The 15617-nt window shown below is 36.3% G+C and overlaps 1 long non-coding RNA gene across 1 annotated transcript; it reads right to left on the reverse strand.

Annotated features, from left to right (window-relative positions):
* Nucleotides 1-13693: 13693 nt before the first annotated feature.
* LOC121982752 lies at nucleotides 13694-14850 on the reverse strand. Its single transcript, XR_006112232.1, has 4 exons — nucleotides 14656-14850; nucleotides 14260-14454; nucleotides 13856-13964; nucleotides 13694-13723 (listed from the first exon to the last, which is right to left on the reverse strand). It is a non-coding gene; the product is annotated as an uncharacterized LOC121982752 (long non-coding RNA).
* Nucleotides 14851-15617: the final 767 nt, after the last annotated feature.

The raw sequence follows: 15617 nt of genomic DNA on the forward strand, positions 1-15617 counted from the left end.
GGAGTTTTTTTGGGGCTTGTAGGATTTTATCACAGATTTATAAAGGATTTTTCTAAAATATTCAAGCCATTGACTAATCTTTTGATAAAGGATGTGGAATTCTATTTTGATGAAAGTTGCTTGGAGGCCTTCAAGAAAATCAAAAGTGCTCTTATCACTGCCCCAGTTATCCAAGGTTTGGATTATGAACTCCCATTTGAAATAATATGCAATGCTAGTGATTTCATAGTTGGAGCAATGTTGAGTCAAAGGAAGGATAAGAAGCTACCTGTCATACGCTATGCTAGAAACACCTTAGATGGAGCCCAAATGAACTATGCTACTATTGAAAAAGAATTATTGACAATGGTTTTTGCATTTGACAAATTTAAATCATATTCGATGGGTTCAAAAGTCATAGTCTATACAAACCATACAGCTATACGGTATCTACTCAGTAAAAAAGATGTTAAACCATGGCTGATCAAATGGATACTGCTTCTCCAAGAGTTTAACTTAGAAATTAGAGATAGGAAAGGAGAAGAGAATGTATAGTGGATCATCTATCTAGGATATGGCAAGATGGTACGCAACCGCAAGTGCATGATTTTGTCATCAGTAATAAAAAGATATTGATCCCACAGGGACTGGTTATAAGCACAAGAGATGTCTCACATAGAATTAGCTAAACAATCAATAAGGTAAGAAATGAACTAAGTCGCAACTAGAAATGGAACTAGGAAAGTAAATGAAGTATATGGTTTGGTAAGTGTTCTAGGAATTCGGTTTCATTGGGATATTCATTGATGTAGCATGGTTCTCCAATTCATATCCTCAATTGACATGCATTTGTAAGAAGTTGTCGATTTTCTCCTGTAGAAGACAATTGGTAAGGGACTTCGATTTACACCTCTAGCGATTAAATGATTATGATCCCTATGAAGTCCATTAGCAAGGCAGCCTGTCACCAATGCCCCTCGACCATACAACACAAAAACACAACACCACTCAATTCACATAAAAGTGCAGGAACTAAATGCATTCAACTATCTCACCTCCTTGTAGAGACTAGCTTCACCTTTCAAGGTTATCCCCTAGATGTCCGTTAGCAGGGCAGCCTATCACAAACATCCCTCAGTCATACAATCTAGCGTATTCCTCTATGGGATCCAAAAGTCTCACAAACATTCAATCCAACATCGTAATTAGATCCAAACACAAGCATCCACACAAGATCAAATAGATACAAGGCACATCAACATCATCTAAATAGGAAATTGGCATATCCATGAGATTCATACATCAAATCACACCACAATTACTCCCTTAATCCTAGAACAATGAATCTACTCCATAGTACAAAGATAGAGACCCGAAAACAAAGAGATTACAAACATTCCAATCCCCAACAAGAAGAGAGAATATAAATGCTTATCTAGAGACGATGAGTGATCTTCGAAACCAATTCTTAGTTTCTGGAGTCAATATGGAGGTGAAGATAGCTTAGGATCACTGGAACAAAGCTAGAGAGGATGTAGAACAACTCCAAGTTGAATCTCCCCAAAAGGGAGAGCCTCCCCCTCTTGAAAGGGGAAGAAACCCCCTTATATAGAGCAGGGCACGGGCACCACATGGCCCGTGCCACGGCCGTGTGGCTCTCACACAACCTCACAAGTCTTGCTCTCGGCCAAGGTGACACGACCATGTAGATCTACATGGTCGTGTGCTGCTGTAACTCTGGATGGCTTACACGGTCGTGTAGCACACACGGCCAGGCCATTCTTAGCTTCTGGAAATCTTGCATGGCCATGTGACACACACAACCTGAGCTTGCATTCTTGGCTTCTTTGGCATGGTCGTGTGGCTCACATGACCAGTGTTGTCCTCCTAAATTTGTTGACAGGATTGACCACGAGCATTGTTTCCTCTCCATATTTGACTCCTATAAGTAGAAAATACACAAAAGCGGATCTTTGAACAAAGAAGAATAATTATGCTGAAAGTAAGACTAAGAGTATGAAGGTGCATAGACAAAGCATGCATAAAATATATGAATGTGTGTCAAAACATGCTAAATAAGTGTATATAATCTACATACATCACAAGACAACACAAGGGAATCCAAAAAATGATTTACTTATCAATGACTCTTTTTCTGATGAACACCTTTTATCCATATCTAGTGCAAAGGCGCCATGGTATGCAAACTTTGCAAATTACCTTGCCAGCAAGGTCATTCCCCCAAGCTTTTCACGTCGACAAAAGAGGAATTTCTTCTCTAATATTAAATATTATATTTGATATGAACCTTTCCGAAATGCAGCAATGCAATTTACTGAAGATGTGTTCCTAAAGAGAAAGTTAAAGAATTTTTGTTTTATTTTCATTCATCATCTTATGATGGGCATTTGGGGATTATCAAAACGGCCACAAAAATCTTACAAGTTGGATTTTTTTGGCAGCATTTATTCAAAGATATGAAGGAGTATGTTTAATCTTGTGATCAGTGTCAAAAGACTGGAACCATCACTAAGTGACATGAAATGCCCCAAATTGAGATTCTTAAAGTCAAATTATTTGATATTTGAGGAATAGATTTTATGGGTCCATTTCCTTCACCATTTGGAAACAAATATATCCTTGTTGATGTGGACTACGTGTCCAACTAGGTGGAAGCTGTCACCTCCCCTACCTATGACACTAAAATAGTTATCAAATTGTTTAAAGAGGTAATCTTGCCTTAATTTGGAGTCCAAGCTATCATAAGTGATGGGGGATCTCATTTTATTGAGAAATTGTTTGAAACTATGCTCAAGAAATATGGAGTGAGTCATAAAATTATAACAACTTACCATCCGCAAACTAGTGGACAAGTTAAAATTTCCAATAAAGAAATCAAAGCATTTTTGGAGAAGACAGTATCTACATCATGAAAGGATTGGTCTCTAAAATTAGATGACGCTTTGTGGTTATACTGAACTGCTTACAAGACCCCAACCAAAATGACCTATTTCTGGATAATCTATGGAAGCTGTGTCATTTACTAGTAGAATTAGAATACAAAGCCTATTGGGCATTTAATGCCTTAATTTTGATTTGAAAGTAGCTGGTGAGAAAAGAAAACTCTAACTTAATGAACTCGATGAATTGCGGATGGATGCATATGAAGATGCAAGGTCCTATAAAGAGAGAAGAAAAAAATGACACGATCAACACATTTTATGACAGGAATTCAAAGAAGGAGACTGGGTGCTATTGTTCAACTCTAGGTTAAAATTATTCCCCAGAAAAATAAAGTCAAGGTGGACCATTCAAAATTTAAAAGGTGTATCCATATGGAGCAATTAATATTTGGAACGAAGAATCTGGACTTTACAAGGTAAACGGGCAGCGTCTCAAGAGGTATTTCCTCAAATCACCAATTAACAGATGTGAAAAGCTATACTTTTCTAAACCATGACCACTTGAGTGAACTAAGCAAGGGGTTGAGATAAAGACCTAAAACAAGTGCTTCTTGGAAGGTAATCTAAGGGTTCAATTCAATTTAGTTTGCAATTTTCTTTGTTTATTAGATGTTTAATTTGTATTTTAATTTTGTTTTTAGGGATTTCATGCCGGTGAAGTTGAAGAGGAGAAAAGTCATAGCAAATTCAACCCTCACACACCTCCAGGAGTCGGTCGTGTGAGGCTACCCGAGAAGAAGAGGACATGACCGTGTTAATCCACACGACTGTGTGAGGCTAGCAAAGAAGAAAAAGACTAAGGCCATGTGGATCTACACGCCCATGTGGCTTTGGTAGAGAGGGAGAAAAGGTCGGTCATGTGAATCCACACAGCTGAGTGACTCAACCCGAGAGGGAGCTAGACCAAGTTGTGTCAATTGACGCGCCATGTGACCCCAGCCGAGGCAAAGAAGACCAAGGTTGTGTCATTTGACATGACCATGTATGAAAATGGTGAAAAGGGCCATGTGGATTCCACACAGCCTAGTCCATATAAACTCGAGCTAGGACACGGGCATGTGGGTTTCACAAGATCGTGCCCACCGACTCCTTCCACACCCCTTTCCAATTCCCTCTTCTTCCAAAAGACCTCAACTTACTTCCTTCAACTCCATCATCCACTTCCTTCTCCATCCCTAGAGTTTTCACTCCATTTTAGACTTGACCTCTCCATCATCCATAATGTCAAATCCCATCAAAGAAAGCACTCCAACAAGAAAAAGGAAGGAGAAGATGGATACTTCAAGAGAACAAAATACAAACTTCAAGGGTATGACTAATAACTTTGATATTATTTTTCTAGTGATGAACAAATGCATCATTATAATTCATTGTCTAAATGTTCCATTTTGAGCACTAGATTCATGGACCATGCAACCTTAGATGTTTTAGGTTATAGAGATGATATAGATTGGCTCCTTGAGAGGGTAGGATGGAACAACTTTATGAGCATAAAATACCCAACTTACCCTTGAATTGTTTTGGAAATCGTAAGCTCCATCAATGTTCATAATGTTCAAGGAGGTGGGAAGATTAAATTTTACTTGCTTAATGATGATTATAAGTGGACACTTAACGATTTTAATGCATGCTTTGATTTGCCTAGGGGCAGAGCACATATAATTCTCCCTGAATTTGAAAATTCAAATATATGGCAATCGATCACTAAGCAATCTCATTATAACCCATATTTGTCTAAGTCTAATAGTATCATTAACCCCATCTTTCGATATCTTCAATTGGTTATGAGGAATACTATATTTAGATATGGAAATAAGGAAGGAATAGTGAGACTTTCTGATTTATATTTTTTATGAACAATGGTGGAAAATGTTTCAATCAATTCCTGATATCACTTTCTAAAGCACTTAGTGAAATTAGGGAGGGTGTCCTCTACTAGCCTCGTTGTTCTAGGAGGGATGCTCACTCGCATGGCTTTAGTGTTAGGATGTGACCTTGATGACTTAGAGATGGTAAAAAATGTCCTATGAATATATTTAAATTCATGTTTGGCAATTCGTATGATACGATGTGATAGACACAGTTATAATCTTTTACTTAAAAGTAACTTTCCTTTATGGTTGCCTAATCCAGGATTGATCACAATTCAAATTAAAGATAATTGGTGCTTATCTTTGGCAAATCAACACTCTAGCCTCCCCCTCACTTTAGCCCCCATGAACATCACTTTAGTTAGTTGAGAACTTGCTAGATTTAACTTCCATGAGTTTTGCCTTATTTTAGATAGCCCTCATCACGATCATGAGATACACAAAAAATTGTTAACCAATGGCATTTGCATGATGGATGAATAGTTTAAATGTTTATAAGATTATTTAAGGAGCAAGAGAGAATTATGCAAAAAAAAAAAATGGCTAAATTTATGGAAGCTCATAGGAATAAAATGAACTTAAATGAGGATTTTAGGGGATTCATAATATTTCTTCAAAATGATATCAATGAACTATTTTCATATCATAAATTTATGAGGGATAAGGTGAGTTGGTTCATTAAATTATTGCCTAATATTCTAGATTTTCCTTATCTTCCACCTCTATCACCATATTGATTTCATCGGAATGATAAAAAGTTTATGTCTAGAGGGGTGTTGTATATAGTCTAATTTGTATATAGTCTGATTTCCTTTCTTTACATTTCTTTTCTTTGTATTTTTAGTATCTTTGCTTGTTTTCATGTCTTTGTTTATTTTGAGTTCAGTTTTTTAATTTTCCTCCACTTGTTTTGATTATCATTTTGACTATCTTTTTAGTTATTTTGTGGCATGTCGAGAACATCAATCCTCATATTTTTGCTAACTTGCTAATAGAAAAATGGTTAGTACATTTATTTCTTCATTCATGTTATTGTAGAGATAGTGCTAGTATGTTTAGTAGACCTCTTTTCTCCATCTTTAGTAGCATGAAGTGAGCTAAGCATTGTAAGGAGATAAATTTGAGTTTTGGTATAACCTTAAGGATCTTACCTTCACTTTACTTAAGCTTGAATAGACTGATAACTTTGAAATAGTCATGATTCATCTAAATTATTTACTACTTAAGTTCCCATAGTGATTTCTTGGATTACATTTTGGTTACTAGACGACCTCGTATCATGTCAACCCATTTGGAAAAATCAAAATCCCTGCATTTGTATTATACTTGCATATGTTTTAGTGCTTCACCTCATAAAGCACTGAAAAAATCATTTGAAAAGGAATAAAAAATAGTTATCGTGAGTGGAAACTAACAATTTACCCCTTTGAGACCGAGTTAGGGAAAATAAATGTTATGTTTCTCTTGATTCCGAGTAGTCCTTTGAAACTTTGTGTAGTCTAAGAAATATGAACTAAATGTGTGGTAGATAAGTGTCTATCACCAGGAACATAAGGAATTGAATTGGATGACAACTTGACTAGGATAGAGATTAAAACTTGAAAAGTTTGGGTCACTTATTGCATTATGCATAAGAACTTATGTTTAGGCCATATTTAGGTTATTCCACAATCATGCTCATAAATGAAACTAGTTGATAGAGTTAGACAAGTGACTAGGGATTATGATGCATTATAGGAACATGAATTTAGATTATGACATTTTTCTTGAGGACAAGCAAAGGTTCAAGTCTGGAGGTGTGATGTGAGTAGATTATATACACTTTTTTGTATATTTTGACACGCATTCACGTACTTTATTTGTGTTTGATCTATGTATTTTTACACCTCTTATGGTATTTTTAATATAATTACTCTTCTTTATTAGAGATCTGCCCTTTGTGTATTTTTCTTGTTGAAAGGACATACTTTTGGAGCGAAAATGGCATTTGTAGATGACTTGGAGAACAAACGAAGAAAAAGGATCCGGCCATGTCGAATCCACATGGTTGTGTCACATACCAAAGGAGGAGAATGCTCCAGCCATATGAACCCACACGTTTGTTTCACAATACAGAGAAGAAATAAGACCTGGCTATGTGGATTCCACATGGTCGTGATAATGAAATAGAGAAGGACCAGACCTTGGCCGTGTGGATGCACACGGTCGTATGGATTTTCTCGAGCCGGAGCTGACTATGGCCATGTGGGTTCCACATGGTTGTGTGAGAGTTCTAGAAGCAAGTAGACCTTGGTCATGTGGATGCCACACGGCTGTGGCACAGGTCGTGCTAGGCATGTGCCCAGCTCTATTTAAGGGGAGAAAGGTTCTCCCTTTTGGGAGATCCATCTTGGATAAGATCTAGACTTCTTCAGCACATCCTCAATGGTCCAAAGTTCTATTCAACATCTCCATCTCTCTAGAAGCAAAGGATTAGATCCGAAGATCACTTGACGCATTAGATAAGCTTCTTCTCCCTTCTTTCTCTAGATTGGATTTTGATGCTTTCAATTTCATTATCATTGGATTCTTTCTCCTTAGTTATGGAGTAGATCTTTTGTTCTAGGATTAAGGGATTAATTGTGATATGAATTGATGTAAAACTCATGGATTTATCAATTTCCTATCTACATGACATTGATATGTCTTGTATCTACTTGATCTTATGTGTGTGTAATATGCTTGAGCTTAATTTCTATGTTTGATTAAGTGTTTTGTAGAATTATGAATCCTGTAGAGAAAATGGCCTAGATCGTATGACCGAGGATCCCTAGTGACAAGGGTATCCCATTTTCGAACATCTAGAGCCTTACCTTGAAAGGAGAAGAAATTCTCCACAAGAAGGTAGGGAATTTGATATAATTATTATTTCTATCTCTATGTTATTATTTGTTAGTGTGTTCTTATGATTTATGACCGAGGGGCCCTAGTGACAGGGGTATCCCATTACCGAATTTCATAAGAATCACTTCTATTTAGTAGCATAGGATTTGGACTAAGATAGCATTCCGGCTTGACCTCTGTGGGGAAAAGCCGGTAATGAGTCTAACTTCTTACAAGTAGTTAGGAATAGAGTATATGCGATAGGTGATCCATGATACATTGATTAACATCACAATGAAACTAAACTCCTAGATCATTTCCCAAACTAAGTTCCTCGACACTCTCTCTATTTCTCTCTCTCTCAATCTTACTTCTCTTTACTTAGTGTGTAACTCTCGACAATCGATCATTTAGCTAATTCACCGTGAAAAAGCATTAGTGCTTATAATTAGTCCTTGAGAGATCGATAGTCTTTTATTACTTGACGACACTCATATACTTGTTGGCTTATATCATAATGCGACCAATACGAAATATATTATAATCATATATAAAGGGTGAATGACCTATAATTCACCTATTAAAGATATATTGTATATAGATGGAATGAATGATTCACAATCCATCTAATATAAAATATATTTGTAAGGAACTAGGGCGCTAAACACGCAAAAGTACAGTAGAAAATATCTAGTTCCTCTAAAAGATCCATGCTAAAGGAAAAATATATATACTAAATTTTACATGAGAGGGTTATACCTTTGATGCGGGTACTCGATCTCTCGACAACTAGGATCTCAGCACGATCACGTGTCTGTGCCTCTTTCAGTATCCACACGAACATAAGAAAATGGAGAAGACCAACACTCAAGGTTGTGCTAGCAACCCTCTAGTGAGTTTCGGCCAAAGAAAGGGAGGAGAGGAAGAAGAATGAAAAATCATCCTAAAAAATGAGAGAGAAAAATGCTCTTGTACTTCATCTAATGAAAATACTTAATGAGCATTAATTCACTTAATGAGACTTAATGAGCATTAACACTCCATTAAGGCCATTTTGAAACTCTTCATTTTGAATTCAATTTTCAAAATTGAATGAATTTTAAAATTAACTCTTCATTAATCCTCTTTAGTGAATGAATTCACTTGAGTCTAACTCAAGTCTAATTCGGATTAAATTGAATCCATATGGTTGGATTCACTTGAGTCTAACTCTATTATTCTAATCTGAATATGTCAATCATCTCATAATTGACTCTTAGAGGTAATACTAACAATCTCCCACTAGCTCAAGTGTCAATCACTAAAATAATCCCCTCCAATGGTTCATCACATTTTAGTCAAACTAAAATGAACCTATCTCTAAATCAATATGTTTTTTGTGTGTGACCAAATAGTTTCTCGTAATGTTGGCAATATCTTGAAAACTATTTTAGATACATAAGTAATGAGTGACATCTAATAAAGCAGCATTGCTAACCAAGTAACAAGAATGTCGAGATCCGACTTAACCTTTTCGTGGCTATTATCTTGTATGACTCAGTCTTTTTATCCATGATATCTAGATTGATCGATGAGGTATAGACTGTGTCTTCCTCTTATAAATCTTTGTGTTTCTTGATCTCGAAGTAGACACACTCAATCAAATAAGCTCAATATCTCATATTAACTCATATGAGCATAGTTATGCTTTCTTGTGTCCTACTAATCAAGGGGCCCACAAATATCACTTCCGTCATATGGAAGGAATAGATCTCATCTACATCACTCACATCCCTCTATATAACTCATTGTATACCTAGTGATCGACTTTATAGTCTACCCTATTACAGGTGGCATTTGACGATACCAAAGTATATAACTCCTTATGTAGGGAACCATAGTAACTTCAGGTCTAAGGACTATTCATACCAATAGTCATATGAGAACATTTTTGACACTCATATAACGATCCATGAAACATTTCATGGTGGGTCATTCAGTATATATTCTCTAATATATACTCATGTGTCAACTTGATATCTCGTATCCATGACTTGTGAGATTAAGTCATCCATTGACCTACATGCTAGCCTCAATGCATTAATATTATCCTTGTATATTAATACTTAACTAGGAATAGTTTAGAGTAGTGTTCTATATATATCTACATATTTCACTATCAATTCAACCAATTGATGTTGTAGATTAGATTCTACTACCCTAAGACATTATTATACTTATTTATTTAGCACTGAATTAAAATAGATATAATAATCAGCCTTGCCTTTATTAACTCACTACAAGAAAAATCCTCATAGACATCGGTTTTCCACCGCTATCTATTACATTTTCGACCGATGTCTATGAAGGCGATGTAAAAGGTCTGCCATTTTAGACATCGGGTTATAACCGGTGTAGTATCACTTAACGACATCGAGTGTAAAACCGATGTAATATTATATGTTAATAACACCAGTTTTGGCAGCAGTATATGACCGATGTAATATTAGTTAATGACACCGATTTTGCAGCGGTGGAAAACCGATGTAATATCAGTATTATTTAACGACACAAATTTAATTTTTGAAATAGTGAAAAACCAATATCATCACCAAGCAAATCATAAAATTAAGTTAATATTATTAATTCACTAAGAAAATCATAAATAAAAATTCACCGATGTATCTAAACACACCAAGTCAATATCCATATAACCAACACATAAATATTCTTCTTACAACATACAAAAGATAAAAGATATTGTGCACATCAAGTCAGTATCCACAAATTACACATAACTATTCTTCTTACAACATCAAAAGGTAATAGATAGTACACAAATATTCTTCTTACTGGTGCCGACGTTATCCTTCTTGCTCTGTGCAGAGATTTAACTAAATCTTCCCCAATAGTTTTATTTGTTAATAGACAATTCTCTTTATCTATTACTGGATGGGCACCTCTGCTTGTTTGATGTCCTGAGGGTGACAACTGATTGGTGATTCTTTGTAAAGGAGGCCTCCATCTTAAAGGAGCCACTGTAGGCTTTGGGAACTTTGCAACATCCTTCTTGGTTGTCCTCTCACTATTTAATTGATTCTCCAGTTCTCTTACTTGAATAGAATAAAATAGTCAATATGGATATAAAGCAGTTTGTTGCTTACATAAGGGAAATTAAAGATATTGTAAATTCTACTCAAATAGAGATTGAGAATGAGATAAGTAATCTTTTACTGATAATTTTTACTTGTTTGCTTAGTTTCTTTGATCTGCACATTTGAAATAATTTGTTATAAGACAACTGATTTATACAAAAGCTCTGCTAGTGAAACTATAAAAGTCAATTCATCTGTAAATTCAAAAGGTGTTCAAATTTCAAATTTAATTGCAAACAACCGAGCATGCACTACTTCATCAGCAGCTAAGTATGATAGCAAACCTGTGAATACAAGAACCCAATCAAATGGATGCACCAGTAGATGTTCCTCCCACTCTATAGGAGTTGCTGAAAATGGGCACTATAACTCTGATTTAGCTTCTTTTCGAGAATCTGATTATGGAATTACAAGAGAAACTACTCTAGCAAGCTCAAAAGGTGGGTTCCAATCGTCAAAAAACCATAGTGTGCTTTCTGATTCAGGGGCAGCTCCAACTCCCACAGTGGAAACTCTGGAAATTACTTGTAAGAAAGAACAAGTAGTCGAATGCTTATTGCCCCGTGGACTAGTAACTTCTGGAAATATATGTTTTTTAAATGCAACAATGCAAGGACTTCTCTCCTGTCCTCCGTTTGTTCAACTTTTGCAGGAGTTAAGGAATCAAAATATCTCAAAGGTCTGAATCACTTGAACCACTATACCAGCTCTCATGTAGTCTTTATCTTTTTATAATCTATTTCTTATTTCTAAACAGGCGCTAAACTTAAAATATTTTTTCAGCCAAAATGTTAAGAGGCGGGCCCATATAGCAGACTGGACCAACACAAATTGGTTGGAAAGACTATACAAATCATCCACTAAAAACAAAAAACATCCCATTCCATCCATTCCCCTTTAAAAAAATGCCACGAATTAATATAAAATATCTATAAATATTATAGTAGTTATAATTTGATAATCAAAATTAATATAACATTAATTTTTAATAGTTATTATAGTTGTTATAAAATTATAATAATGATAACAATTACAATTTTGTAACTACTACAATATTAATATATAATTGCTATAACGTGATGTGAAATCCTCACAAACATACTCAATTGGTTAGAGAATGATATATTTATTATAATGAAATAAGGATCAATTCATGATAGGTGTCTAGAAGATAATCTCATGATTTATCTCTTTTTATATAAGTTAGAGACAAATTGTGAAAGTATATGGAATCACTGTAATCATCTTTTTAATATTTGAGCCAAAGATAAGGAGGACAATTCTATTGATTATAGGACAAATCATTTTATTTGGGGGAACTGAACTCTTCACATGCTTTATGGTGAAGTCATTGGATGGCAGTGTCCTACAGCAAAGTCTACTCAGTTGACTTTCTTTCTTATTTGAAAGAAAGTGATCTAGATTCCATGATCACATTTAGGCAGAACAATAAGACATCATAATCATGGAATGCTGACTAAAAAAGGTGCTAATCTTCATCCACGTCTACTAGTTTTGCTTTTGAATGAAATACTTGTGCATTCGGTGACAAGGCCTTGTGCAACTCACCTTGCATTTTAAAACAGAGTTTTATGATCATCTTGCGAGTAACACAATTCTTGAAAGTGAAGATTAGTCGTTAATTAGCAGTTCTTGAGATCGTCTCACTTTGCGGCTCACCTTCTGAACGAATCCTTATTCTCTTTACATTTGCTCTGCAATGAGAAAGTCTACATTGACTTGGTTAGTACAAGAGATTAAATTAAAACGTGACAAAGTCAGAACAAATAAATCAGAGGAGGATGGCTAAGTCAAAATAATATCAATATCATCCAACAAAGATAACAAAAAAAATTGTAAAACGATGATGTGCTAGAGAGATTTTGACGAGATCTGCAAAAGCATGAGTAATTGAAGTTTGCATAAGAAAAATTACTAAGAAAAGCTCTAGCATTGCAATTCTAATCAAGCACAGAGTTTCTGATTCTTGACGAGAAAATTATGTTAAATGATCATACATTTCAAGTAGTTTCTTTTTAACAACTTTTTGCTAAAAATTAACTATGGTGATAAGTGGCCTCTGTCGTTCCTTAACCGTAGGTTAAAATTATAAATCTGCAACAGGAATAGATTGGTTTATAATATTAAGTGTAGTAACCGGAGGTTAAAATTCAGTTGATAATGGGTGGCTCTCATGTAGTCTTTATTGTCTTCTCAGAAAATGGGATAATATGAAAGAGTACCAAAGAATTAACAAGAGATTAATAGAAGTGAACTGATGAAAGTTAAGACTACTGATTTACGAAGGAAAAACATACTCATACAGAGGATCCAAATGTAGAAAAATAGGAATAAACATTACAATAGAATTCTTACAAACACAGGAAAATAGGAACAATAATTAAAATTAAATTGTTAATCACATCAAAAGGTCCAAACCAATTCAAGTTTATCCAGTACTGCATATAATACAAATAATCATTTAAGTAATCTTCATCATGAAATCTTTGTAAACATGAAACGCTTATAAGTAACATCATAATAGAAAAAGTTTTTCTGATAGGCTTTCAAGCTTAAAGCATAAAGCAAGTTGAACTCGCATGCAGGTCTTGTATAAACAAGCATAACATAAAAATTTATTTGGTACTAACATTATGCCTGATAGAAACAATATGTCGAAACATAAGGTACTAAAAGATGGTTCCAGATAACAGGCGGTTGACCCACAGCCCAACACCTAGCCAAAGGCTCAGACAATCACCATTAAAATAATATTACAATAGAGGAGAATATTAAATTAAGAATTACTAATATCATCTTTTAGAGCAATGTTGAAACACCATCTTCTTCAAAATGTTGCTAAATCTTGAATTGTGATTGAGCCTAAAGATTATTCTCATATTTCAAGTTGATACTACACCAAAGGAATAAGCAAAGAGTGATACAACATGCTAGTATGAAAAACAATCTAAAACATAGATTTAAATAGCTTAGATTTCATTGCCAACAACTAGCCAGCGCATCTGAGTGCAATGTGTTCACATACCTCCTTTATGGTCGCCTCAACCTTCTTATTGTGTTGCTGCTCTGATACTCCCCAAACAGCCTGGGGCGGGGCTGTGGTATACATGAGTATACCAACAGGTTCCAGTGACCTGCTACATTTTATGATGAGACAACCAAGCTACATAATAAACAAGAGAGAACTTGAAGACTCAACATAAAATTATAATATTCTCCAAGTAACCTTTACCACCGATTATTTAGCTTACGAGATGGTAACTCGTCCCAACAGTTATGTCATGTTAGAAGACAATCCCAAGTATTGGAAGTTATCAGAACAAAAAAGACGATAGTAAGGGATACATACCACTAGCACATGACAAAGAATTTCCAAGTTACAAAAACTATAATCAATCTGCAACACATTAAACAAGAAACGAATCCCACCTTTCTATTTGCAATTGCTCCAAAAGTTAATTGTTTAGGCTCCCCACCAGACGGGTTTAAAACATGGAGTTCATCATCCCTGACATATGCAAGCATGCTTCCATCTGGTGATAGATGCGGGTCAATAATTGGCGAGCTAGCACAACATGTAAGCTTGAGCTATGGCTATAAGCCTGATATTTCCTAGAAATATACCTGATGAAACAGATAGCGATCACTTAATATATCATAATCAAAGAAGAAAGTTTAAGATCAACAGGTAGAAAGGCATGCAGAATAGCTACTTGTGATGAAGCATTTTAATGTTCAAAACAGAAATTGCTTCAAATAAAATTGACCTATTAGTTGAATGTCAACACTTGCTCATTAAATCAGGAAATAGGGCAGAGCACATACCCCATTTGGCAATGGCACCATGATAGTGGGCTTCCCTAGAGCGGAGCAAGAAGAGGACGTCGACCTCGATTTCCACTCGTACCTCGTGACTCCCAATCCCCTCTCCCTTGACCTCTCTCGCCTCAGCTTCTCTTCAGCCGAGAGATTACTCTCATCGAGGCCGCCTCCATCAGGCAGGCAAATCACAAGCTCCTGCCGCCATGAGGCAACGTCAAAGGCGAAGACTTTACGGTGGAGGGTACCATCGGGGCTGAAGAGATAGGAGATCAAGCGCCCATCGGGGTTGAAGCTGATGGAAGAGGGAGTGACGTATCCCGGAAGAGGGTACTGGACGATCTACTTCACGGGAAAGAGGAAAGAGTCTTCCTCGAAATCAGTAAGGGGCATCTCGGCTTCGCAGTGGTGCGGCTTCTTCGAAAAAGTCTCCTTCTCGTCGTCCTCCGCGGTCGCCTTGTCCTGCATCAAGAATGGAAGATATGCAGGGGGAGAGGAAGGGCCGGAGAGGTCGCTGGAACAAGAAGGAGTCGTCGGGCGTCGAACCCTAGGAGTTCGGATGGCGATCAGATCGGGGAAACGAGGGGATCTAGCTCTCACTTCACTAATATAGTAATGGTTCTAGGACCTCCTTGGAGCGGAGAAAGAAGGACCAGTACTCCTGCACCTTATCCCACATGCTCGATCCCATCTTAAGGTTCATTGTCCGCTTGCCTTTCACTTCCGCCGAGCCCATCACCCACACGAACCAGTAGACCGCGACAGCGCCGACGATCACCGTCATCCACATCTCCATCGAGAGATTCATTGCTCGTCTTTCAAATGGTAACTCCTAAAAGGAGGATGCGGAGGATTAGAGTTTCAATTTATGGTGGGCGAGGAGAAGCCCAAAAGAAATCACGCTAAGAAAGTCCACCAGAATTTTGGTTCATAGACACCGGGTTTTAAAAACCGCGGTTAAAATTGAT

This window comes from Zingiber officinale, chromosome 5A (genome assembly GCF_018446385.1).
Source record: "Zingiber officinale cultivar Zhangliang chromosome 5A, Zo_v1.1, whole genome shotgun sequence".
Classification (NCBI taxonomy): Eukaryota; Viridiplantae; Streptophyta; class Magnoliopsida; order Zingiberales; family Zingiberaceae; genus Zingiber; species Zingiber officinale.